Source organism: Macaca nemestrina, chromosome 4 (genome assembly GCF_043159975.1).
Source record: "Macaca nemestrina isolate mMacNem1 chromosome 4, mMacNem.hap1, whole genome shotgun sequence".
Lineage (NCBI taxonomy): Eukaryota > Metazoa > Chordata > Mammalia > Primates > Cercopithecidae > Macaca > Macaca nemestrina.
Window position 1 is genome coordinate 29,544,737 of NC_092128.1, and position 25,399 is coordinate 29,570,135.

At 42.7% G+C, this 25,399-nt stretch overlaps 1 protein-coding gene across 4 annotated transcripts in view; it reads right to left on the bottom strand.

The window, feature by feature from the left end:
- Positions 1-20,261, bottom strand: part of LOC105471403 (nuclear respiratory factor 1) — a 149,643-nt gene extending 129,382 nt beyond the window's left edge. For 2 of the 4 annotated variants that reach the window (XM_071094513.1, XM_011723889.2), the window contains exon 1: positions 1,313-18,115. The gene's annotated coding sequence lies outside the window, so the exon portion shown is untranslated. Of the gene's footprint in view, positions 1-1,312; positions 18,116-20,116 lie in introns of those variants that run through there. The other 2 variants (XM_011723890.2, XM_024789577.2) reach the window with 2 other exon arrangements.
- Between the last annotated feature and the right edge of the window lie 5,138 nt (positions 20,262-25,399).

The following is a 25,399-nucleotide window of genomic DNA, read 5'->3' on the forward strand; positions in this document are numbered from 1 at the left end:
CTGAGGCGAGAGGATGGGTTGAGCCCAGGCATTCAAGACCAGCCCGGGCAGCACAGGGAGACCCCATCTCTACAAAAAAATTTAAAAGACAGGCATGGGTGGTGCACGCTTGTGATCTCAGCTATTCGGGAGGCTCAGGTGGAAGGACTACTTGAACCAGGGAGGTCAAGGCTACCGTGAGCAGTGATCACATCAGGGCAACAAAACGAGACCCTGTCTCAAAAAAAAAAAAAAAAAAAAATTTAAATCAAGTTCCTTAGGAAGATTCAGAAATGTTCAAGGATGTTAAGATGTCCCTGGGTCTCTTGCTATAGTCTCACTCAACTTTATGAAAAGCAAGTAAGCAAACTGATACAAAAACCCTCATGAAAATGTCCCACATAAAGGCAGAAACTTTGGCTCAAGTATTTTAAGTATCAACTTCAAAGTTATAATATTTTCATAATATAAAAAATTTTGCTCAAAACACCACATGAGTGTTTCATTTATTGGTCCTCAGCATTCGATATTGATTTAAAATCAATTTAGGACAAAAAGGAGGTCAAAGCTCAAAATGTCTACAAAATAATTTTTTTAGGTTAACATAAAACTGGTTTAAATATTCCAAGTATTTGAACTGATCAATCTTTTTATTAATCTACTTTCTTTAAATGAATAAATAAAAATACTCTGTTTTAAAGCAATGCCCTCACCCAATTTTACATTTTAACTTCTGTGAGGACAAAATAATCTGACAATTTACCCAGTGTAGTCAGACTCTTTCTTATTCAGGAAACCGCCTCTTCAAATCCAAAGAATATCAGGATTTATAGAAAACAAAGGTTTCCTCGGACTACGTCTTACAACAACAAAACAAGAAAGAAGCCCAACATATTACTTAGAAAGCAGAAGAGGAACAACAAAATGTATTTCTTAACTCACTATGGAAAATCAAAATGATTTGTTTTAACATTCACCTTCTATAATCCCTTTTGAAAAGACATTACTAGATCAAGCACAAGCAGAGACCTATTGAAATTTAAATTGGATGTTTGCTTTTCAGATCAGATCCATCCTAGTTGAGGATTCTCTGAGAGACCATTACAAATTTAAAGACACAAAAAGTAGAGGACTCATTAATAGGAGCCAGGCAAGGCTCAGACTGTTAGCTCTTTCTGTAAGTACTATCACCTTATATTTTGTTCTTTTATTTCATCATTTGCATTTACCAAGTGTGTATCATCCACATTCCATTTGTTCACTCTATTCTCACAAACGTCTACGGAAAAGCTGCCTGGATGGACGGGAGACTGCCTACATTAATTTTACTCACCAAGTTTTGTCCTGTTTAAATGTCAGCATACCACATTCATTAAACAAATATCCTTTGAGCACCTTTTCTGTGTAAAGTTCTGGACCAGGAACTGAAAGGGGATATTAGGATGATTAGTTCGACCCTCAAATAGCTTAACAGCAGTTCTCAAAGTAAACCACGGGACCCTAGGGGTCCTTGAGACTCTTAAGTGATCAATGAGGTCAAAATTATTTTCATAATAACTAAGATGCTATTTGCCCTTTTTCAATGCCTTTATATTTACACTTACAATGTAAAAGCAATGGTGGGGTCAAACTACTGACACTTAGCACAATTTAAGGTAACAGCACAAAACTATTAGTACTAGTAACCATTATATCTTTCACCTTCATATGCTCACAGTAAAAAGGAGAAAACAGTCCATTTTATTTAAGAATGTGCTTGATGAGAGTAAATATTATTAATTTTATTAACTCTTCTCCCCAGAGTTACGTCTTTTTACCATTTTGCGCTAACAAATGGAAAGTATGCATAAAGCACTTCTGTCGCATTCAGAAGTGTAATGGCTGTCCCAAAAAGCATGTGTGCGGGCCGGGTGCAGTGGCTCACACCTGTTATCCCTGCACTTTGGGAGACCAAGGCGGGCGGATCACCTGAGGTCAGGAGTTTGAGACCAGCCTGGCCAACATGGCGAAACTCCGTCTCACTAAAAGTACAAAATTCAGGTAGGCATGGTGGTGGCGGGCACCTGTAATCCCAGCTACTCAGGAGGCTGAGGCTGAGAATCGCTTGAACCCGGGAGGCAGAGATTGCAGTGAGCTGAGATGGCGCCACTGTACTCCGGTCTGGGTGACAAGAGCAAGATTCCATCTCAGGAAAAAAAAAAAAAAAAAAAGCATGTGTGCCATGTTTTATGTTGCAAGCTGAATTAGCTGCTTTTTTTTTTCACAAGGAATACCATTTTTACTTTAAAGAGTGGCTGACAAACTATATTATTCTTCAGACCTCGGTATTTGACAGACATTTTCTCAAAAATTAAAAGTGGGTCTGTCACTTCAAGGGAAACAACTGACAATATTTATTGCCAATGATGAAATTTGATATTTGAAGTGATAATTAGAATTTTGGAAAACTTGTATCTGCTACAGTGAGCCTGATAGTTTTCCATTACTTAAAAGCCTTTTCTAATGAGATTGATGGTGGTGTTAAAGAATGTGATTTTTGTATCAATATTTGAAAGATCTCCATAAACTTGATGAATTAATATTTTCCAAATTACCAATAGATATTATGAAATCACGCATCAGTTAAAAGATCCATTCACAGTCCGGGTGCGGTGGCTCACGCCTGTAATTCCAGCACTTTGGGAGGCCGAGATGGGCGGATCACTGGGTCAGGAGATCGAGACCATCCCGGCTAACACGGTGAAACCCTGTCTCTACTAAAAAATACAAAAAAAAACTAGCCGGGCGTGGTGGCGGGCACCTGTAGTCCCAGCTACTGGGGAGGCTGAGGCAGGAGAATGGCGTGAACCCGGGAGGCGGAGCTTGCAGTGAGCCAAGATCGCGCCACTGCACTCCAGCCTGGGCGACAGAGCGAGACTCCGTCTCAAAAAAAAAAAAGATCCATTCATAGAGCATGATAAACAAATAGGTTTTAATATAAGAGTACAGTTATTTCAGATTTCATATTGCAACTCATCTTTAAGAAACTACCACTGCTGAGTTTTAATACATCAAAGAATATCCACAATTATCTGAAAAGGCTCTTAAAATACTCTTCCAACCACATATTTGGTATGAGACCAGATCTTTTTATACTTTAACCAAAGGAACATACTACAGCAGACTGAGTGCAAAAGCAGATGAGACTTCAGCTGTCTTCTCTTAAGCCAGACATTAAAGAGATTTGCAAAAACTGTAAAATATCATGTTTCTCACTAAACTGTTCTTTGTTTTGAAAGTTATTTTTCATAAAATAGTAACATAATTAAAATATTAACTTTTTAACATGTACAGGGTTATTTTTAAATTAAGAAACATTTTAAAATTTTCTCAGTTTTAATTTCTAATACAGTATCAAAAGTTGTAACACACATAAATAAAAGCTATTGTATTTGGAGTCCTCAACAATTTTTATGAGAATAAAAGGGTCATGAGAGCAAAGATTAAGAACCACTGAGACGGGCGGATCACGAGGTCAGGAGATTAAGACCATCCTGGCTAACAAGGTGAAACCCTGTCTCTACTAAAAACTAAAAAAACAAAAAAATTAGCCGGGTGTGGTGGCAAGCACTTGTAGTCCCAGCTACTTGGGAGGCTGAGGTAGGAGACTGGCATGAACCCGGGAGGCAGAGCTTGCAGTAAGCCAAGATCGCACCACTGCACTCCTGCCTGGGTAACAGAGCAAGACTCTGTCTCAAAAAAAAAAAAAAGAACCACTGGCTTAGAGTATAGTAAGAGAGAAAAAAACACAAATAATAATCCAAGGCAGAATGCGATGATTGCCAGAGTCCTTCCATTCTAGCTCTTCCTAAACTAGACCTATGCTACTTACCAGGCTCTTGAAATAATTTATTTAGCTCTGCTGTCAATATAATCAAAATGAGTCATTCAACAACCATGAGAAGGGTACAAGCAATACCAAGATAATGTGTTAAACTAATTTCAACTGATGGGTTTTTCTTTACTTGCTTTCTCAATAAGTGACCTGAATTAAAATTAGTGTTATTTCCCTGGTAGAAACTGAGTCAGCCTATAAGGACAATTCTTTCACAAAAGACTATGACAAGCACCTGTAGTCCCAGCTACTGGGGAAAACTAAGGTGGGAGGACTGCTTGAGCAGAGGAGGCTGAGGCTGCAGTGAGCTGAGACTGTGCTACTGCACTCCAGCCTGGGCAACAGATCCTGTCTCAAAAAAATTAATTAATTAATTAATTAATTAAAGCACTTTCTGGAGAACCATATGCATATATGCTATCACTTGTGTTTTAAAAAGGGAAGGACACAAACACACAATTTCTGCTTAGCCCACCTGGAAGAATACGCAAGAAACTGGTAGTAGAGATGGTTTCCAGAAAGGGAAACTGGGAAACCCATTTTTCACTGTATTCCTTTTAACTATGTGCATGTAATTACTTATTAGAAACCACACTAACCTAGTCAGTTTTGAATATTTTTAAAATACCATTTCACCTACTTCTCTAGTCTTTTATATCAACTGCAAATTCCAAAAATACTAGTAGATATGAAAATCATTAGATGTACATTGGTCACTTTAGCAATGGATACACATGTCACACTTGACAGAAGCATCAAAAGCAAGCTGTCCATCAACCTGAAGGTGATTAGCCATTGATTACCTGAAGGAGTACCTGATTTCCTGATTACAGGAGATTCAAGATGCATCCATCTGCCCAACATAATTGGTGTAGTTGCTACTTCTTTCCCTTTTTGTATTCATCACAGCATTTAAAAAATCTGATAGCACCATGGCCGGGCGCGGTGGTTCAAGCCTGTAATCCCAGCACTTTGGGAGGCCGAGACGGGCGGATCACGAGGTCAGGAGATCGAGACCATCCTGGCTCACGTGGTGAAACCCCGTCTCTACTAAAAAATACAAAAAACTAGCCGGGCGGGGTGGCGGGCGCCTGTAATCCCAGCTACTCGGGAGGCTGAGGCAGGAGAATGGCGTAAACCCGGGAGGCGGAGCTTGCAGTGAGCTGAGATCTGGCCACTGCACTCCAGCCTGGGTGACAGAGGGAGACTCCGTCTCAAAAAAAAAAAAAAAAAAAAGAAATCTGATAGCACCAAAGTAGGTAAGTTTAACTGCTCCTTTAAGTTACCCAGCGACATTAAATTCAGCATTCATTCAGCTCCTACTACTATACACTAGGCAGTATGACTTAATCTAATACTTGTAACACACAATGTAATATGTTAGAGGATGCCCTTGCATCTAAACACTTTAACTATCCAACATAAGTTCAATCACCAATGACAAAGATTTGGAGGTTTTAACCAACTCTAAGTCGTATGATGGGGCTACAGATAAGCCTAATTCAAACTCAGACTACCTCACAGTTGGCTAAATGGTGTCCAGAACGCAAAAAAATCGGAGCCACTGTAGTCTGTATTTATCAGACCAGCCCTACAACTCGTGCTGGTTCTAGGCCACACGGGATACTCACGGACTCTGACAGTAGTGCAACAGGGTCACAGTAGTTTGGTATGTCGAAGGCAACATTGAATGAGTTAGCTACCATGTGCCAAGTATTTACTATGAATTTTCCTTATATCTTCACAAATCAGTAATAAAGGCATTATTGTCCCTGTCTTAAAATTAAGGCAATTCAGCCAGGGATGGTGGCTCATGCTTGTAATCCCAGCACTGTGGGAGGCCAAGGTGGGAGGATCACTTGAGGCCAGGTGTCTGAGACCAGCCTGGCCAACACAGGAAAACCCTAAAACAAAAGAAAATTAAAATTTTGTCTCTAAAACAAAAAATTAAAACATGGGGCCAGGCGCAGTGGCTCATGCCTGTAATCCCAGCACTTTGGGAGGCCGAGGCAGGCAGATCACGAGCTCAGGAGATCAAGACCATCCTGGCTAACATGGTGAAACCCCGTCTCTACTAAAAATACGAAAAAATTAGCTGGGCATGGTGGCAGGCGCCTGTAGTCCCAGCTACTCGGGAGGCTGAGGCAGGAGAATGGCATGAACCCAGGAGGTGGAGGTTGCAGTGAGCCGAGATTGCACCGCCTGGACAATAGAGCGAGACTCCATCTCAAAAAAAAAAAAAAAAAAAAATTAAAACATTAGCTGGCCATAGTGGCGCATGCCTGTAGTCCCAGCTACTCAGAAGGCTAAGACAGAAAGATTGCCCGAGTCTAGGAGTTTAAGGCAACAGTAAGCCATGACTGAGCCACTGCACTCCAGTTGGGGAAAGAGAGCAAGGCTCTGTTTCTAAATAACTAATAAATTTGAAAATAAATAAAATTAAGAAGATACAGACTCAGAAAGGTTAAGTAACATGCTCAAGGTAGCAAACTTAGTAAGTGGCATTAACAGAATTTAAGACCAGAGCTCCTATAGCGGGTTGAATGGTGGCTCCCAAAAAGATATGTTCGCATGCTTACCACTGGCACCTGTGAATACTCATTTGAAGAAAGGTCCTCAGAGATGTAATTAAGGATCTTGAGATCATCCTGAATTATCTAGGTGGGTCCTAAATCCAGTGACAAGTGTCCTTTTAAGAGTGAAGCAGACAGAGATTACACGGAGAGGAGACAATGAGACCACGGAGGCAGAAACTAGAGTGACGTAGCCACAAGTCAAAGAATGCCACCAAAGGCTGGAAGAGACAAAGAACAGATTCTCCCCCAGAGCCTCCTGAGGGAGCACTACCCTGTGAACACTTTGATTCCAGACTCCTGGCCTCCAGAACTGTGAGAGAATACATTTCTGTTTCTTGAAACCACTAAATTTGTGGTTTTATGGCAGCCCCAGGAAACGAATGCAGTCCACAAACTCACTCTCTCCAGCATTCCCTACTACCTTCCCAAGGTTGAAGGATCTAGGGATATGTAAACTAAAATAGGGATGACTTGGACAATAAGGAAAATGAAAACTAGACTTGCTTTTGCAAGCCCTAGAGAACAGAGTAAAATCAGTAGGTAAAAATTTTAGGGATACCACTCAGGAGGCTGAGGCAGGAGGATCCCTTCAGCACAGGAGTCTGAGAGCAGCCTGGGCAACTCAGAGACCCTGTCTCCAAAGAAAAAAAAAAAGGTTCAGGGAGAAATTTCAGTTGGAAAAACTTTCCAACCATCCAAATATCTTAAAGACTAACCAGACTTTTGGTAGGTGGTTACGTTTCCTATCACTTGGATGTGTTCAAGGAGATACTGAAGACTTTTAACTTTGGAGAGCAGAGCTGTCTTAGATGATTTAGAATCTCTTCCCACCCTGAGTTCCTAAAATTATAAAATGTTAGATAGTACCACAAAAGCCTAAGTAAAATATCACAAATGAGTTTTGCAGGTTTCTACAATCATTCAAATAAATACTGCTTATTATGTATCAGGCACTGTGCTTGGTAATGAACACAAATACAGTATCTACTCTCATGAAGCTTACAATCTGGTGGGACAGACACATATCAAGCAATATGCAAACAAATGTAAAATTATATATATGACCACCTATAATGAAGGAAAAATGCAAAAAAGAGGGAGACCAGGTAAAACTTCCCTAAGGAAATGATGTTTGAGCAGAGACCTGATGGATTTAGTCATCCTTTGGTACCTGGGGGTGAATCAAAATCCATAGATGCTCATGTTCCCCTCAGTTGGGCCTCCACATCCACAGGTTCTGTATTCTCGGATAGAAAATACCATACCATGTGGCTACAAGATGGATTTCTTCAGAATGAAAGCAATCACTGTGGTGGATTCTCAAGTGAGAATTAGCTCTTGCTTTCATACCTTTCAGATATAGAAGTTTAAGAGACAAAAAGTTTGTACTTTTTATTCTCAGATTCTCTACCTCCCGCTATGTCTGGAAGATAGTGATTTAAGACTCTTGTCAAGCATACATTCTAAAAGCCCTTCTTTTGGAAAAGATCCTAATCTTTCAAAGTAGAAAGAAAGAGAACAAACAAGTTGGACTTTGTCATCGTCACCTCTACAGGCTTTACTATTCTTAGAAAATGCAGTCACTAAGAAACTATTTACCCTAGATTTGCTTTCCATTTTGTATAAAAAATAAAAACAAAAACAAATCAGCTACCAGAGGGATTAAAAACAGAATTAAATGAATAGGCAGGAAAATTGGGGTATACTACCAGCTCTAAATAGGATTTCACCGTATAAAATCTTTAAGAAAGATACCTTTGAGAAAGTTCCAGTTATTCTTTACACAGAATTAGAATCATATATATCACGTATTTCACTGAGTATGAGAGTTGGATTACACAGCATTTTGAATATTTATATTTTATGTACACAAAATCTTTGAATTCCCTAGAGATAATGCAAAAAAAAAAACCCAAAAAAAAACCAGGTATTTTTACCACTACTGTATTATAGTATTGTTGCTACTAATACTTCATGTGCTGACAACTGGAGTAACTCAGAAGGTCCCAGGGTGAAATAAAAGACCAATGCTATCCTGAGACCAGGTTCTTCACTTCAGAAACTATCCTGCAAATAGAAATCTTCGCTCAGGAAGTATCATGGCAGAGTGGAGAAAAAGCAAGTTAATATGTGAACGAAATCGAGGTTAACCCAGGATTTAGCTTTCATTCTGCACTAAGTAAGCTTTCATGGGCAAGCCCTTTACACCCTTACTCCAAGTTACCCTTACCTCAGCAAAACCATAAAGAGTATGAAAGTAAGCATTTCCTCAACAAATATGTATTAGGAGAGAAAATTTAAAAGTATCTTTTACGTTTCATTAAAAGAAATGGATCTGTAACTGTCCCATTAAGAATGTTTCAAGGTAAAAGTAAATTGATAGTGTGAATATGTATTGTGCATATCCATGTGTGCTTAGAAAAATATCTAAACCAGCTGGTCGCAGTGGCTCAAGCTGGTAATCCCAGCACTTTGGGAGGCCAATGTGGCGGATGACCTGAGGTCAGGAGTTCAAAACTAGCCTGGCTAACATGGTGAAACCCTGCCTCAACTAAAAATGCAAAAATCAGCTGGGCATGGTGGCAGGCACCTGTAATCCCAGCTACTCAGGAGGCTGAGGTGGGAGAATCACTTGAACCTGAGAGCTGGAGGTTGCAGTGACCCAAGATTGTGCCAGTGCACTCCAGCTTGGGCAACAAAGTGAGACGCTGTCTCAAAAAAAAAAAAAAAGAAAAACATCTAAACCATGCATATTAAAATATCTTTGTATTATAGAATTATTTTTAATTTTCTTCCATTTTTCCACAATGAACACATGACATACCTTTTTCCATTAAGAGAAAAATAGATTTATTGTTCAGCATGTAACACAGACTTAGAATCAATTTTGGAAGAAATTTTAATTTAGAAGAAAATTTAAATATTATTTCTGTCCTCCTTTTTCAAATGGGGAAAAAGGCCCAGTAAAGATAAGTAACTTGGCCGGGCGCGGTGGCTCAAGCCTGTAATCCCAGCACTTTGGGAGGCCGAGACGGGCGGATCACGAGGTCAGGAGATCGAGACCATCCTGGCTAACACGGTGAAACCCCGTCTCTACTAAAAAATACAAAAAAAAAAACTAGCCGGGCGAGGTGGCGGGCGCCTGTAGTCCCGGTTACTCGGGAGGCTGAGGCAGGAGAATGGCGGGAACCCGGGAGGCGGAGCTTGCAGTGAGCTGAGATCCGGCCACAGCACTCCAGCCTGGGTGACAGAGCGAGACTCCGTCTCAAAAAAAAAAAAAAAAGATAAGTAACTTGCCTATCCAAAATCTGACAGTGAAGTCATTAGGGCCGTAATTGTACTATCTGTATTTATGTTTATTTTTTTCTGCTCATAAAAGCTAACGCATGTTCATTAAGGATAACTTGAAAAACAATGGAAGGTACAAGAAAGAAAATGAAAATCACCTATAAGCTTATAGACCAAAGATAACCACTAATGGGGGGTGCTTTTCTTCTAAATTTTTCACTGCAATATGTTTTGGCCAGGCGTGGTGGCTCATGCCTATAATCCCAGCACTTTGGGAGGCCAACGTGGGCAGATCATGAGGTCATGAGTTCAAGACCGGCCTGACCAACATGGTGAAACCCCGTCTCTACTAAAAATACAAACACTAGCCCAGCGTGGCGGCGGGTGCCTGTAATCTCAGCTACTCAGGAGGCTGAGGCAGGAGAATCGCTTGAACCCAAGAGGCGGAGGTTACAGTGACCCAAGATCGTGCCAGTGCATTCCAACCTGGGTGACAGGGCAAGACACCATCTCAAAAAACAAAACAAAACAAAACAAAAAAATATATATATATACAGAGAGAGAGAGAGAGAGAGAGAGACAGAGAGAGAGAAACTTAAAATAATAGAGCCGAAAATTAAAGAAGACAACAATTTTAACACTCACATTACCACATAATTCTGGTAACAGATCAGAATTAGTGCTTCTTTAGACTTAGCACCTACAGCTAGTTCTGGGGTAAGAGACTACTAGTTCTATGATGGTGTTCCATGATGTGTTCTTACTTAGCAAATCTTGGCTAGTTCTTTGATTTGTGAGCTATTTTTACAGGGAAGATCTGTTACCAAAAATTTTATTTCATAATTGTTTAATGAAAGAACGAACCAAAAAAAGTTCCCAAAGGAAAAGACAAAATACTCCATTCTATCTGGGCCCTCTTTGGAGATTTACTGAACGTAAAGATCATCCACAAACACAAGCTAATTACAAATCGCGTAACACAAGTTTAAGATTACCCAACATATTTATTCATATCATTCTTGTATTTACCAAGACTACTGGTAAAATAAATAAAAGTTGTAGACCCTCTCCCCAGAAAAACCACAAATTAATCCCAAGTGGTAGTAAGTTACTTTGAGGGTGGCAAGCAAAAGTTTAGATATCACTGCCCCAGAAACTAGGGCCTAGCTGACAAAACTGCCTCCTAATCTAATTTCAAAGACCCAAAGATTAGCAGCAGGAAGCAAAAATTACCAATTATCTAAAAATTCAGAAAGAAATATTTTGGAAATCAAGATCTAGTGAACACACAATGTGCTTAAATTTCTTAATTTTATTCACGACTTTAGAAATGTGAATGCCAGCAATTTCTTAGCATTAAATCATCTTGGATCTCAAAGTATTCCATAATCGCCCTATTTCAGAAAGACGCTACGAAAACCATCAACAGTATTTTCATTTCATGGTCAGAAAAAGTAAGGAGAAAATAAATGCCTTGCCCCATATCACTAGATTGAAATATTTGTGCATTTAAAATTTTTTCCAAAGCATAAGCAACACCTAACTTAAAAATGAATTTTTTCTGACAGATGAGCCAGCTTGGTAAAAAATTTTTTTCCAACAAGCACAATCTATCAATCTGTTTTCTTTCAAAACACTTTCCCTTTAAAACAATAGTAATTTGGGCCTGGCGTGGTGGCTCACACCTGTAATACCAGCACTTTGGGAGGCCGAGGCGGGCGGATCACAACATCAGGAGTTCAAGACCAGCCTGTCCAATATGGTGAAAACCCATCTCTACTAAAAATAAAAAACTAGCTGGGCATGGTGGCAGGCACCTGTAATCCCAGCTACTTGGGAGGCTGAGGCACAAGAATCGCTTGAACCTGGGATACGGAGGTTGCAGTGAGCCAAGATCATGCCACTACACTCCAGTCTGGGCGACAGAGCAAGACTCTATCTCAGAAAAATAAATAAATAAATAAATAATTTGATTCCCCTACCCCACAAAGCCTACTGTATCTACAGTGCATGAATAAACATAAACTAAGTGTGAGTCCTAGAGTATAAAAAAAACAAGGAATCCAGAGACTTGACAAAATGCTGAAATTGGTTAAGCTTTGCTTTGGCACTCCTCCTACCTTCCTTCTGGTGCTCCTACTCCCATTTCTAAGAAGTTCCTCATGTCTTTCCAAAGTTCTTCACCTGAGACACCTACTCAAGAGTTCTTTCCCTTGATCGATCTCACTTGTTGAGATAACTGATTTCAGCCAGCTAACACCCAACACTTGATTTAATCATTTAGTAAAGGTCCTTGACTTTGCTGTGTGTCAAGAGCCCCCTTGAAAATCTCATAAATGTTGTGGACCCTCTCCCCAGAAAAATTACACATGCACTCACACATAACTTTTCATACAATTTTAAGGGATTCAGGGTTACACAGCCAAAATATATGAACCCCAGAACCATAAAACACCAGGTTAAAAACCCCCTTATTTAATATATTAATATCATAAAACCTCAAAACTCTGCAAGAGTTATTTGTATTTTAAGACACTGTCAACTCAAATGAAATTTCCTATTCTCAGAATCTAAGACAATGTAAAAAAGACAAAAAACCCCCAAACAATATGGAGATTTTTAGCCAGCCTTGTCATTGGGGGTCATCTCCCAAAGCATTTAAGCTGCAACTCCCATGAGAGACGTGGAGGAGCAGGACCTACTTCTAAGCATGGGTCTTCTACTAAGTTAGGTTCTGTAGGCCCTACCTCTGAATTTAGTAATGCTCTAGAAATCCATTCTGTCTAAACTATCATGGTTCCTAGCAAAACAATACATACATATGTATGCCAAGTCCAGTTTTTATCCCAATGAACTTTTTTTTTTTTTTTTTAATAGATATGAGGTCTTGCTATGTTGCTCAGGCTGGTCTTGAAGTGCTGGGTTCAAGAGATCCTCTGGCATTGCCCTCCAAACCAATGAACTCCATGGTATTTCACGTGGCTAACTTCCCTGTCAGGATTCACTTAATCCCCCTCTTTAGCTTCTTCAACCCTATAATATTACCAGTTTAGCCATTCTTTCTCAACTTACTTCATAGGTTTCTATTCTTCTACTTGACCCTCAGATGGAGATGCTCTCCAAGGTTACCCTTAGTTTTTTTTCTTCACTCCTGATATGGTTAAGCATTCCTAATCCAAAAATTTGAAATCTGAAACGCTCCAAAATCTGAAACTTTCTGAGTGCTGACATGATGTCACAAGTGTAAAATTCTACACCTGATCTCAGGTGACATGCTGCAGTCAGAATGGAATCAAAACTTTGCTTCCTGAACAAAATTATTTAAAATATTGTATAGAACTGCATTCAGGTTGTAAAATGTATATGAAACACAAATGAATTTCAAGTTTAGATCTGGGCCCTATCTCCAGGGTATGTCACTATGTGTATATCAACATTACAAAGTCAAAAAAAACTCCAAAACATTTCTGGTCCTAAGCATTTTGGATAAAAGATACTCAATCTGTACTACTTTCTCTTTCTTTTTTATAGACAGGGCCTTACTCTGACAACCAGGATGGAGTGCAGTGGCCCTATCATAGCTTGCTACAGCCTCAAACTCCTGGGCTCAAGTCATCCTCCAGCCTCAGCCTCCTGAGTAGCTGGGACCACAGGTGGCTACCACTATACCGGACAAATTTTTTAATTTTTGTAGAGACAGGGTCTCGCTATGTTGCCCAGTCTGGTTTTGAACTCCTGGCATCAAGTGATCCTCTGCATTGGCCTCCTAAAGTGTTAGGATTAGAGGTGTGAGGCACTATGCCTGGCTTTCTGCAGTTTCTATATGGCATTATACTGATGAATGCAAATCCCCTTATTGATCCCAATGCCCCCTTGAGCTCCAGTCCAAAATCCATGTACTTACTTGACATTTCTTGATTCCCAGATATCTAAATACATCTGGAATCATACTCTATTACCTTCCTCCTCAAATTCTGTTCTTCCTATACATTCCCTATCTTAAAGGCATCATCATCACCCACTAACCAAACTATAATCTTTAACTCCCCTTAAGTCAATTGTCACCCAAATCTGACAACTGTGAAGTAAAAATTATCCCCAGAATCTATGTCCTTTTACACTACAATTTAATACTCTCACAAGTCTCTAATCCAATCTTCACATGTCATCTTTTTAAAAACCAGAGTGGATGTCCTACTCAAACCTCTTATGGTCCCTAAATGCCTATAGAATAAAGTTTACACTCATGAGCATGGAATTACAAACTCTTCCCAATACGGCCACAACCTTATCAGTCTCACTTTCCACTATTCTCCAAGTAAAGCAAAATCCACTTGCTAGTTCTCAAATCAGACTACTGATGCCCTTCCTCTCAGCCTCTCTTCTCCATCAGTAATGCAGCTACTCGCCCTACCAAGTCCTACTCAAACTTCCCCTACATGAAAAGTCTTCCCTAACCTCACTTTTCTCTGTGTATCATTCTCCTCTTCCTAGAAGGAATTTCTCCCTCCTCCTATAATCCCACACCACTCTTTGTTTACTCTATTTTGGTTCTCTAGAAGTTATAACATAGCTGGTTGAGCCCATACCTTTCTGCCCTACACGACAAGGCCCAAGATTTGTTACTCTAGCACCTAGCACATGCCCAGCATGTGGTGTGTCTTTAATCATTGTCAGGTGAATGAGTGGCAAAACTCCAAAGTGAGAATACACTTAAGGAGGTTATTTCTCAATGGGGAGAATGCTTCACTCACCTTTGAACATAAAGCAAGAATCAGGTCCCCTAGTCCCCAACTCCCAATTTCTAGTCCACTGCTCAAATAGATTTAAGCAATGTTTCATGGGGACATTTCCTCATTTCCCCTTGTTCTTTGTAGGTTTAGCTGCCAGCCTAACCACATTAGCATTCAGTAGCAGCAACAAAACAGACTCTTAAAGTTCTAAGACTTTACAATTACCAACGGTAAAATACATGCTCTTTTTTAAAAAACTGTCTTAATATATATACATACAAAGCTCGTTCTTCATGAAGATTCAGAAAATGGCTTGGCATAGTTTATCCCAACAGGCACCACTTAAAAGAGTTCTTAAGAAAATGTCCACTTAAGATATCAGCCAAAGTTTTCACATTTGTAACCACAGAAATCAGCATGCATGAATTAATCGAAATACTATGCTTACAAACAATGCAATTACTATAGGCTAAATCACCAAACTGATAATCCATTACAAAAGCAGCTCTTACAACTGTTTTTGAGAATATTTCCCCTAAAAAATTCCAGTGATCATCCCAACCTATAAAACTAGATTCTTTTACTAGTATCATCTTCTCTTTCCCCCTCTTCTCCCCACCAACACTCCCTCCAACACACATACACCCCTCCTTACGAGAAACGGCTTCCTCAAGAAATTATCTGATGGTTCAGTAGCAGTTGGAGCTTTACACAAACTATGTTGTGATTGGGCAAGGCAGACTACCAGATCTGGGATTCAGTAGACCATTCCTTACGGTCAGAATATCTTCTAAGTGACTGCTCTTAGAGACACAACACCGATTTGCCTCAAGAGATTACAAATGTGGTAGGCCTACCTTAACAGCAACTCGTTTTGCTTGTTAAGAAACAGGGTCTCACTGTCGCCCAGGCAGGAACACAATGCCATGATTATGCTCACTGCAACCTCAAACTCCTAAGTTCAAGTGATCCTCCTGCCTCAGCCTCCTCAGTAGCTCAAACTACAGGCATACACCACCATACCCAGCTAGTTTTTCAGTTTTTAAAAAAATATTCTGTAAAGACAGGATCTCGCTACATTGCCCAGGCTAGTCTAGAATTCCTAGCCTCAAGCAATCCTCCTGCCTTGGCCTCCCAAAGTGCTGGGATTATAGGCATGAACCACCATGCCCAGCCATTGTTTTCTAATATACTAGAACATCTCTGTAAAGTTGTATTTCTGGCCCTTCTTCAGGTCATAGAAAGTTTACTTGGTATCATATAAATGTTCACATTTTAAAACATTTTAGGCCTAAAGACCACAACATGATGAAGCCTTTTTGATGTTTTGCTAACTATACTGCATGAAGTCAGGCTGAAAATACATTAGCCTAATTCTGAAGTGCACTTTTGAAAAAAAATTAAAGAGATATATATATATATATACATATATATATATATTCTAAGGTATAAGCAATCCACTTATTTTTCTTGAGCAGTCAAAAATTCATTTCCCAAGTTTTGTCCATATTACATTAAAATAACTTCAAACAAAGCATTCTTGTTGCTCGAGGATTAAAAGTTTCTAATAGCTCAATATGGTTTTAATCTTCTGGAAACACCTGAAATCGATTTGTGTCACCTTTTACTATTTATCTTCCAGTCTATTTACCTTAGTAGAATACTGATGGATAAAAGTACTAACTGAAAACCCAAGAAAGTGGATAATCCACCCTCTAGTTAATAAGGAAATATAAGATACATAAGGCACAAAAATTAACATGTATCTTGAGACTCAAAAAACATTGGCCTTGGTCTAAATAAAATGTTTCTAAAATAACAAGTGGGTTCCTTTTTCATTGCTGTTTTACTAAGCATTCATGGAAAATTATATTTGGGTAAGCTCAGACTGAAAACACTGGCTTTAGCTATCAAGGAAAACATGAAAGAACATAAAGAAAATGTCTTTTAGTATAGAACATTATCTGAAATGTTTTTTACAAAATCAAAGATTGGTATTTTAAGATTGATTTTCCAAATACTCTATATATACATATTAATAAACATCACACATAGTCACAAACATCTAAATTCAGATATCCCACTTCCTGGATGATTACGGGCCCAAAAAGGGCGCATCTAAACTCTCGAGGTTAAAGTAGACATTTGTGAAATTCAACAGCCCACGGAGTTTCCCCTAACCCTCCAATTTTTCACAGTGGCACTGTGTGGATGAATAAGCCTGCTTCAGCATGAAGCAATGGGTTTGTCTAAAGACATCTGACAGAAGCTGAATGTATACATTAACTTCCTGTTGAGGTAGGACTGCAGACTGTTTCTAAAGACTGACAGTTAATAGTCCCTCCAGAAACCAAAAAATCAGCATGCTTTTTCAAATACTTGTGGAAAAATTTTAATTTTAGTAATTACTGTTCTTCGTTATTATTCCTCAACTTTACTGAATGCCTTACTCCATACAAGAAAAGGCATAAAAATTTAATCCCAGACCACAGGAGCTTAAATTTCCCTTAAAACAAGTCACTCATTTGTGGTTATTTCACATAAAATACTTCTAAAGACAACCCAGAGTTTTGGTTGAACCTACAGCGTGGAGGCAATGCAAATTCAGGTATTTAAATCATGGGAAGTTGGCCTTCAGTTCCCTAACAAAATTAGACAAATGACTAATTATGGTTTAATAAAACAAAAAACCTACAATTTGGGGTTCTAATGACATACACAGGAATTCAGAAGGAAACCTGAAATCCCTTCTCCTTTAAACCCTTCTATATCTGGACAAGGGCCCTCATTATCTCCTACTTCTATAGTTCCTTCTCTTAACACAGGAGCTAAATTTCCTTGAAACAGGTTATGAAGCCACTGCCAGCATGGTGGTGCTTGCCATAGTCTCAGCTACTGTGGAGGCTGAGGTGGGTGCATTCCTTGAGCCCAGGAGTTTAAGGCCAGCTTAGGCAACATAGCAAGATCCCAATCTCTAACTTTAAAAAAAAAAAAAAAAAAATTATATATATGTACACACACACACACCCACATATTTTTTTTTATAAGAAAATTATTGGGCCAGGCGCAGTGGCTCACACCTGTAATCCCAGCACTTTGGGAGGCCGAGGCCAGCAGATCACCTTAGGTCAGAAGTTCCAGATCAGCCTGGCCAACATGGCGAAACCCCGTCTCTACCAAAAATTAGCCGGGCATGGTGGTGGGCACCTGTAATCCCAGCTACTTGGGAGGCTGAGGCAGGAGAATCGCTTGAACCCAGGAGGCAGAAGTTGCAGTAAGCCAAGATCGTGCCATTGCACTCCAGCCTGGGCGACAGAGTGAGACTCCGTCTAAGAAAAGAAAAAGAAAAAGAAAAGAGAACTATTTCCACAAAAAATCCCGACTTGGGGATAAGAAATTTTCCTTGCTACATGAGACTATGACCACTGACTACTAAGCAAGTAATTTTCCCTCCTATATATGACCACTGACTACTAAGCAAAAAGTCATTTCCCTTCTATATGTTGAGTTTGAGACTGTGAGGAAATTGAAGGACTTCAAATAAGGATGGGCCAAAAGTAAAGAGTTTTCTCTGGTTTTTTTTTTTTTTTTTTTTTGGTGAAGTCTCACTCTTGTCCCCCAGGCTGGAGTGCAATGGCACGATCTTGGCTCACTATAACTTCTGCCTCCTGGGTTCAAGCGCTTCTCCTGCCTCGGCAGCCCCCGTCCCCAACCCTCCCAGTAGCTGGGATTATAGGCGCCTGCCACCACACCCGGCTAATTTTTGTATTTTTAATGGAGACGGGGTTTCACCATGTTGGCCAGGCTGGTCTCGAACCTCTGACCTCAGGTGATCCACCGGCCTCAGCCTCCCAAAGTGCTGGGATTACAGGCGTGAGCTACCGCACCGGGCCGTAGAGTTTTCTTAATCTAATTGTTTTTTTGCTCATGGGCCCTGCTGAAAGCCACTAAGTCCTATAAAAAGACAAAAAAAGCCCCTTGACACAAAAAAATTCTGCACACAATTTAGGATCTGAGCTAAGAGTAAATATTCTACATTGCATGTGATAATTATGTCTGCTTTCGGACTCATAAGGAAATTACACTCGGATGCACGGAAAGAACTAGTCATATTTTCACTGTCTTACGGGGTAAACTGTCAAGAACTGTCAAACACAATTTTAGGGAGTCGGGATACTCATGAATCACACACACACACACACAAACAGCATCTCCAAGACTCTAACACCCCCCTTTCCCAATTACTTACTGGTCAAGCCCAAAGGAAAAAGAATTTTTTAAAAGGCTGGGCTGAGATGGCATGGGAAAAAGGATCATACTGTGAGCACAGATGATGTCCCGGGACAAAAGCTCTGCCCAACGACTGCCTAAGCTGACAGGCTCACTCACACTACCTTTCTCCTTATGCGTCTCTCAATACACGGTCTCTGAACACTTAAGAAAATGTGAATTTTGCTTTGACCACAGAAAGAATTCAGCACGATTGACACCAGCTCTAAAATAAGCAATTAATATATTCTAATCTAATGCTTGAAAAGAATGGAGAGCAGGCAACAGCTCCTCCAACTGGTTGGAGCACATATCACTGGAAGCCCCCCAAATATTAAGATTTTTAAACAACTTAAAGTTCTGGTGGGCACAACCAAATACACTGCAGAAACTTTGGGATCAGCAGCCACGACACAACAGGTGAGAGAGGCAGCAGACATCATTGCACGGTGGAGTGCACAACATGCAATGGCAAAGCCGAAAAGGTCTGGGGATATGGGAAAATACCATGCAGACGGCCATCTCAGAGACCCTGTCTTTCCAGTGGCAAAAGGTTCAGTTCCTTCGGAGGGGCGTGCCACTCCCCCTCTCCCTCACCCAGGGGACCACCACCCCAGGAACAGGAAGAACCGTGGCCCCTCCGCGGGCACATCTCAACTGGGGAAGAAAACACAATGTCGCTCCTTATTTCTGCGTACAAAAGGACTCTGCGCCCTCCTCCTCGAACTGCCGCCCCGGCCACCTCCTAACTTGCAAGAAGGTGGGCAACGCGCCATATTCCAGCGTCCCCCAGTCTACCTGGGTAACAAGCCCACACCACCCGGCAGGAGGGAAGCTTCGGAGGTCGCCCAAACAGCCAGCCTCCTCTCCCGCAGGAGACAGCGGCTCCCGCGCCCCAGCCCGGCCCCGCCGCGCCGCCCGCCCGCGGACGAGAGCCGGGAAGGGCCGAGGGGGCGAGCAGAGAGCCGCGGCTCCGGTCCCGCGCAGCCCGCCCACCTCCCGCTCCCGGGCCCGGCGCACTCTCCCGCGCCTCCCGCTCCCGAGCCGCGGGAAGGCCGGGCCCCGGGTTCCACGGCGGGGAGGAGGCCGCGGCCCCGAGAGCCCCAGGCGGCGAGGGAGGCCGGAACCCTGGGGCTCTCGGGAGGGCAGCGCCTCCCTCCCGAGCCCGCCAGGACGCCTGGGGCCTAGTGCGGCCTGCGCATCCTCGGGGTGGCGGTTTGGCTGGGCCGGGCCGGGGCCCCCCGCCCGAGGCGGGCCGAATCCGGCGGGGGCCCAGGCCCGGAGCCGGGGGCGGCAGGGTGCCGGCTGCGGGGCGGGCCGGCCGGCCGGCGGGCGGGCGGCGTGTTGCGGCTGCGCCGGGGCTGAAATAGCTGGAGATTGCGCGGTAGGGCACTCACCTCAGAGCGGCTGCGCTACCGTGGGCCTGCGCCGTGGAGACTGCGACCGCGCCGGCTCCTCGCAGCCTCCTGCCACCAGCGGCAATGGCGAGCGCTGCCGCTTCTGCCGCCGCCGCCGCCGCCGAGGAGGGGGAGGGGAGGGAGAGGGCACGCACGCGACGCACGGCCCGGCTTCCCCGCCCGGCCGCCGCCATGATGAGGAGGTCGGCGCTGCTGCTCCGCAGGCAGGCCGCGGAGAGGGCTCGCGACTAGGGCTCCGGCCTCCCCCGCCGGCGCGTTGCGTGCACGGAGCGCTTCAGAGGTTTGGTGGAGGCCAGAACCTCAAAAGCAACTGGATTAGCACAACGCGGACACCCAGGAGAAGCGGTGCAAGCGGGCCCAAAATGGTTGCTGATTAGACGAGTGGCATCTCTCGCCCCCCTGCCGTGGGAATTGGGACCTCCAGACTGTGCCTGGGGGATCGGCAAGTGGTTCCCCTCGGGTTTTTCCGGCGCTGCCTTCCCCGTGGCAACCTCACTCTCTTTGGAATGACCTCTGCTTTCCTATCTCTAACTCTTCCCAGTTATTTGAAAGGAAAAGTTTTTGTACAAAGCAACATATGAATGTATTCAGCCATTCGATCGTTCGGCCAACATTTCTAGGGGGCCCGTGCTGTACCAGATACTGTTCTGTGTGCGCTGAAGATGCACCTGTATGAAGACAAAGTCCTGGGTCCCACGGAGCTTATTCGAAGCAGTAGGGACCCCCATGCAGGTGCCTGAGAAGTCGGGGAAAACAGCCTAACGGTGGAGACACACATGAGGGGTCTTTTTTTTTTAATTTTTAGAAATGGAGGTGGGTGATCTCCCTATGTTGCCCAGACTGGTCTCGAACTCCTGGGCTCAAGCGGTCCTCCCGCCTCAGCCTCCCAAAGTGCTGGTATTACAGGCCACCATGCCCGGCAGAGGGGTGGTTTTGTTGGTTTTTTTACTGTCGTCAGGAGACTCCCTACATCAGAATTACTCAGGCTAATTGTTTTGAGTCCTGGACCCGTTGGTATCCAGAATCTTGGCTTGTTAACCTAGGAACCTGCATTTTCACATCCCCACCTCAACACTCCTGGTGATTCTTCTGCACATAATCACGTGAAAAGCATTGCATTAGAGAATTGCTAAAGGGTGTCGGAAAACAGATAAAATCAGGAAGCTTTAATTTTCAAGATTCTATTAACCTCAAAATTCGACATATCCAAAAATTGAATGTCTTTTTCTCCAGTGTTTTCTAGGAGAGTGCCACCACCAGCCACCCAGGTGCTCAAGCCAGAAACCTGGAAATGATCCATTGCTCCTTCCTCTCTCTCTGGAGTCCCCACATTAAGTTAGATGTGTGTGTTTGTGAGACAGATTCTCACTCTGTCACAAAGGCTGGAGGGCAGTGGTGCAATCATTGTTCACTGCAGCCTCGACCTCTCTGGGCTGAAGGATCTTCCCACCTCAGCCTCCCCAGTAACTGGGACTACAGGTGCCCACCACCATGCCCGGTTAAGTTTTGTATTTTTAGTAGAGATGAGGTTTCGTCTTGTTGGCCGGCCTAGTCTTGAACTCCTAGGCTTAAGTGATCTGCCTGCCTCAGCCTCCCAAAGTGCTGGGATTACAGCTGTGAGCCACTGCACCAGCCCCAATTAGATCTTTAAAACTGTTGTTCCCTGTCAATTCTTACTCTGGTTCAGGCTACTGTCATCTCTCCTAGAGACACTGCAGTAGACTCCTCCTGGTCTCCCTGCCACCGAAATTGCCCTCTCCAAATCCACGACAGCTTGAATGGTCTTTCAAGAAAGAAAATCATGTCGTTTCCCTGTTTAAGACTCTTAAAAAGATCCCATTAACACATAGGTTAAAGTCTAAAATTTTTTGAGGTGGCTACAGGGCCATTGGTGATCTCATCCTTGTTGCCATCTCTGACCTCATCTGCCACAGATATTTCTCAGGCTACACTCAAAACTGGGAAGCTCTCAGGTCACTTAAGCCTGGAAGTTGTGCCTCCTTACAACTGTTCCAAGGGCTGTTCCCTTTACCCATAACTTTCTTCATTTCTCTCTACTCCATCTATGCACTTACTTGAATCCTCACCTGAATAATTCCTACTATTCTTTCAGATCCCAACATTATTACCATCACCTGCAGGCAGCATTTTTTCATCTCCCAAAATTGGGTACATTAGGCCCTTTGTCATCACACCCAGTACTTACTCCTGACGTTTATTGAGCGCTCACGATGTATCAGGCCCTAATGTAAGCCTTTATGCACATTATCTTCTTTCTCATTTAATTATCAAGTAGAGCCCACAAGGTAGGTACTATCTTTTTTTTTAACTTTTGAGATAGGGTCTCACTGTGTCTCCCAGACTGGAGTATAGTGGCACAAACAGCTCACTGCAGTCTCAACCTCCTGGGCTCAAGCGATCCTCCCATCTCAGCCTCCTGAGTAGCTAGGACCACAGGCAGATGCTACCATACCCAGCTAATTTTTTTTTTTTTTAATTTACTTTTGAGATGGAGTTTCACTATTTTTGCCCAGGCTGGAGTGCAATGGCACAATCTCGGCTCACTGCGACCTCCGCCTCCTGGGTTCAAGCGATTCTCCTGCCTCAGCGTCCTAAGTAGCTGAGGTCACAGGTACACACTACCACACCCAGCTAATTTTGTATTTTTAGTAGATACAGGGTTTCACCATGTTGGCTGGGCTGGTCTCAAACTCCTGACCTCAGGTGATCTGCGCACCTCAGCCTCCCAAATGCTGGGACTACAGGTGTGAGTCACCATGCCTAGCCCTAATTTGTTAAATTTTTTATAGAGACAGGGTCTCGCCTTATTGCCCAGGCTGGTCTCGAACTCCTGGGCTCAAGCCGTTCTCCTGCCTCAGCCTCCTAAAGTGCAGGGATTACAAGTGTGCAACTGTGCCCCGGTCTGGGTAGGTACTCATCTCCCATTTTACAGATGAAGAAACAAGGACATGTAGAGATTACTTGCCCAAACCCAGACAATAAGCCAGATCTGAAAGTCATCAGCCTGACCTCAGAGTTGTACTTTTAATGATTACGAGGGTCTCAGGCCAGTACCCACTGATGAAACACATAAATAACTTAGTGGGTCATGACCAACGTTTCATTAAAGAAATAGAAAATGTCAAAGAACATCAAACTTAGTAAGGCTCTTGTTTTGTGAAACTTGTCAGATTCTCTAATATGATAAATACTAAATCTTACAAACATTGAAAATACAAAATTAAAATATTACCAAGGTTAACACAAAAGTATGAATACTGCAGATCTGATTTATTTTACCATCCTCATCTTTAATGCTGTACCTTCTTAGGATTAAATGACATTTACCATCCCAAGCAAATTGAGATTACTGCCCCAAATGGACTGGGCTTACCTTTGCAGGAGAACAGGGGAGGCTGTGTTTTGGCCAGAGATTTTTGGCTAAGAGTCAAGACACAGAGATTCCTCTGCTACCACTGTGAACACGTCAAGTCCTTTTCACATACATGCTATTTCCACAGAGGTCTCCCCACACCCTACCCTACAGATTAGATTCCCATAATGCCTTATTTAATTCTTGTTGGATCTATTGATTTGGTTATGAAGTAGGTGAAATTCTGGTAATCTCACCCAGGTTCCTTCCCCTCTTGATTAGATCCAGCCAATCTATTCACTGGATAATTAAATTTGGTGTTCATTTTCTGTGCTTGCCCTATCTGCTACTATCCTAAAGTCATTCTAATGACCAAAAAGGTACCTTGAGCCAAACTGCAGAGGGTTCTAATGACCTCCTTAGAATTTTTTTTTTTTTTTTTTTGAGACGATGTTTCACTTTTGTTGCCCAGGCTGGAGTGCAATGGTGCGATCTTGGCTGACTGCAACCTCTGCCTCCCAGGTTCAAGCGATTCTCCTGCCTCAGCCTCCCAAATAACTGGGACTACAGGCATGCATCACCATGCCCGGCTAATTTTGTATTTTTAGTAGAGATGGGGTTTCACCATGTTGCCCAGGCTGGTCTCGAACCCCTGACCTCAGGTGATCCAGCCGCCTCGGCCTCCCAAAGTGTGGGATTACAGCCACCACACCGGCCAAGGAATTGGCTCTTAGTAGGCAATAGACAATTGACAATTTTAGAGCAAAGCACTAAGGTCATGGCAGTGTAGATTCCCCAGGGAGTGAGTTGAGCTTCTGGTCTCTAGAGGGCGCTCAAGGCTCCTCCCTGCCCACCCTCTTCTTTCTCCCAAGGTGAGGTAGGATGGTGAGGAAGAAATTTCACCTCCCCACCACCAAACACACACAAAGAAAGAAAATTTTACTAAAACTGGAGAATGTGGAATAACATTTTCTTGGGATGGAGCCCTTAAAAGATAACACGTTCAACAAAAACGGGTGCCGCATCTTTCCCGTTCTTCAACATACTCTGAGTGGTAACAAGGGCTGCCCTTGCCCTTCTCAGAGGCAGCCCAGCCAGCTTGCTGTCTTTCCCTCTCCCACAAGGTATCCAGGCCCTAAGGCTATGGCCCACAGATAAAGTCTTAGCAAGGCCCTGGGCTTGGGGCAAAGAGGCTGCGGATTTGTCTTTCTCTCTAGTTCTTCTGGTTAGTGTGCCTCTATCCCACTCAGAAGAAAAGCTCCAAGACTCATATTTGGGCATTGATGTGGGGAGGATAGACAGAGATGACCAGAGCCCAGCCTATCTTTCCTGACTTCTGCATTGTGGTTCATACCCAGCTAATAATAAAGTGCTTCTTTCCCTGGTGTGTCATTGCACATGTACTCCCCACATTCCTCATGAGGAGTAGAGATGGCTGGCCAAGACAGGATTCAGACATTCCCACACCCCCAACCAAATATCCTCTCCATACCATCTTATTAATCAGTTCTTGAATGATTTCCTAAACTCCCTAACAGTCAGGTTGGAGATGACTGAAAGAAATGAAAAGAAGAAGACCAACAAAGGCGATAAAGAAAAAGTCAACACTGCTTGATAACTGATGAGATAGTGAAGGACTAGGAGGGCAAAGGTGAGAAGTAATTTCAGGTGTTCAAGAACTAAATGCTGGAGAGATGGTAGTGTCATTGACAGTCCTCTAATGGGAAGTGAATTTCAATAGAAAGGATGTGTTTGGTTTCAGACAGATCGAGTGCCTGGTGAGAACAGGAAGGCCATGTGTTTGGAGCAGATTATTCTGGGTACAGTCAGCTGCTGGAATGGAAGTGAAGAAGGCCCAGCAGAGCATTAGACCTGAGTGCAAACCTTGG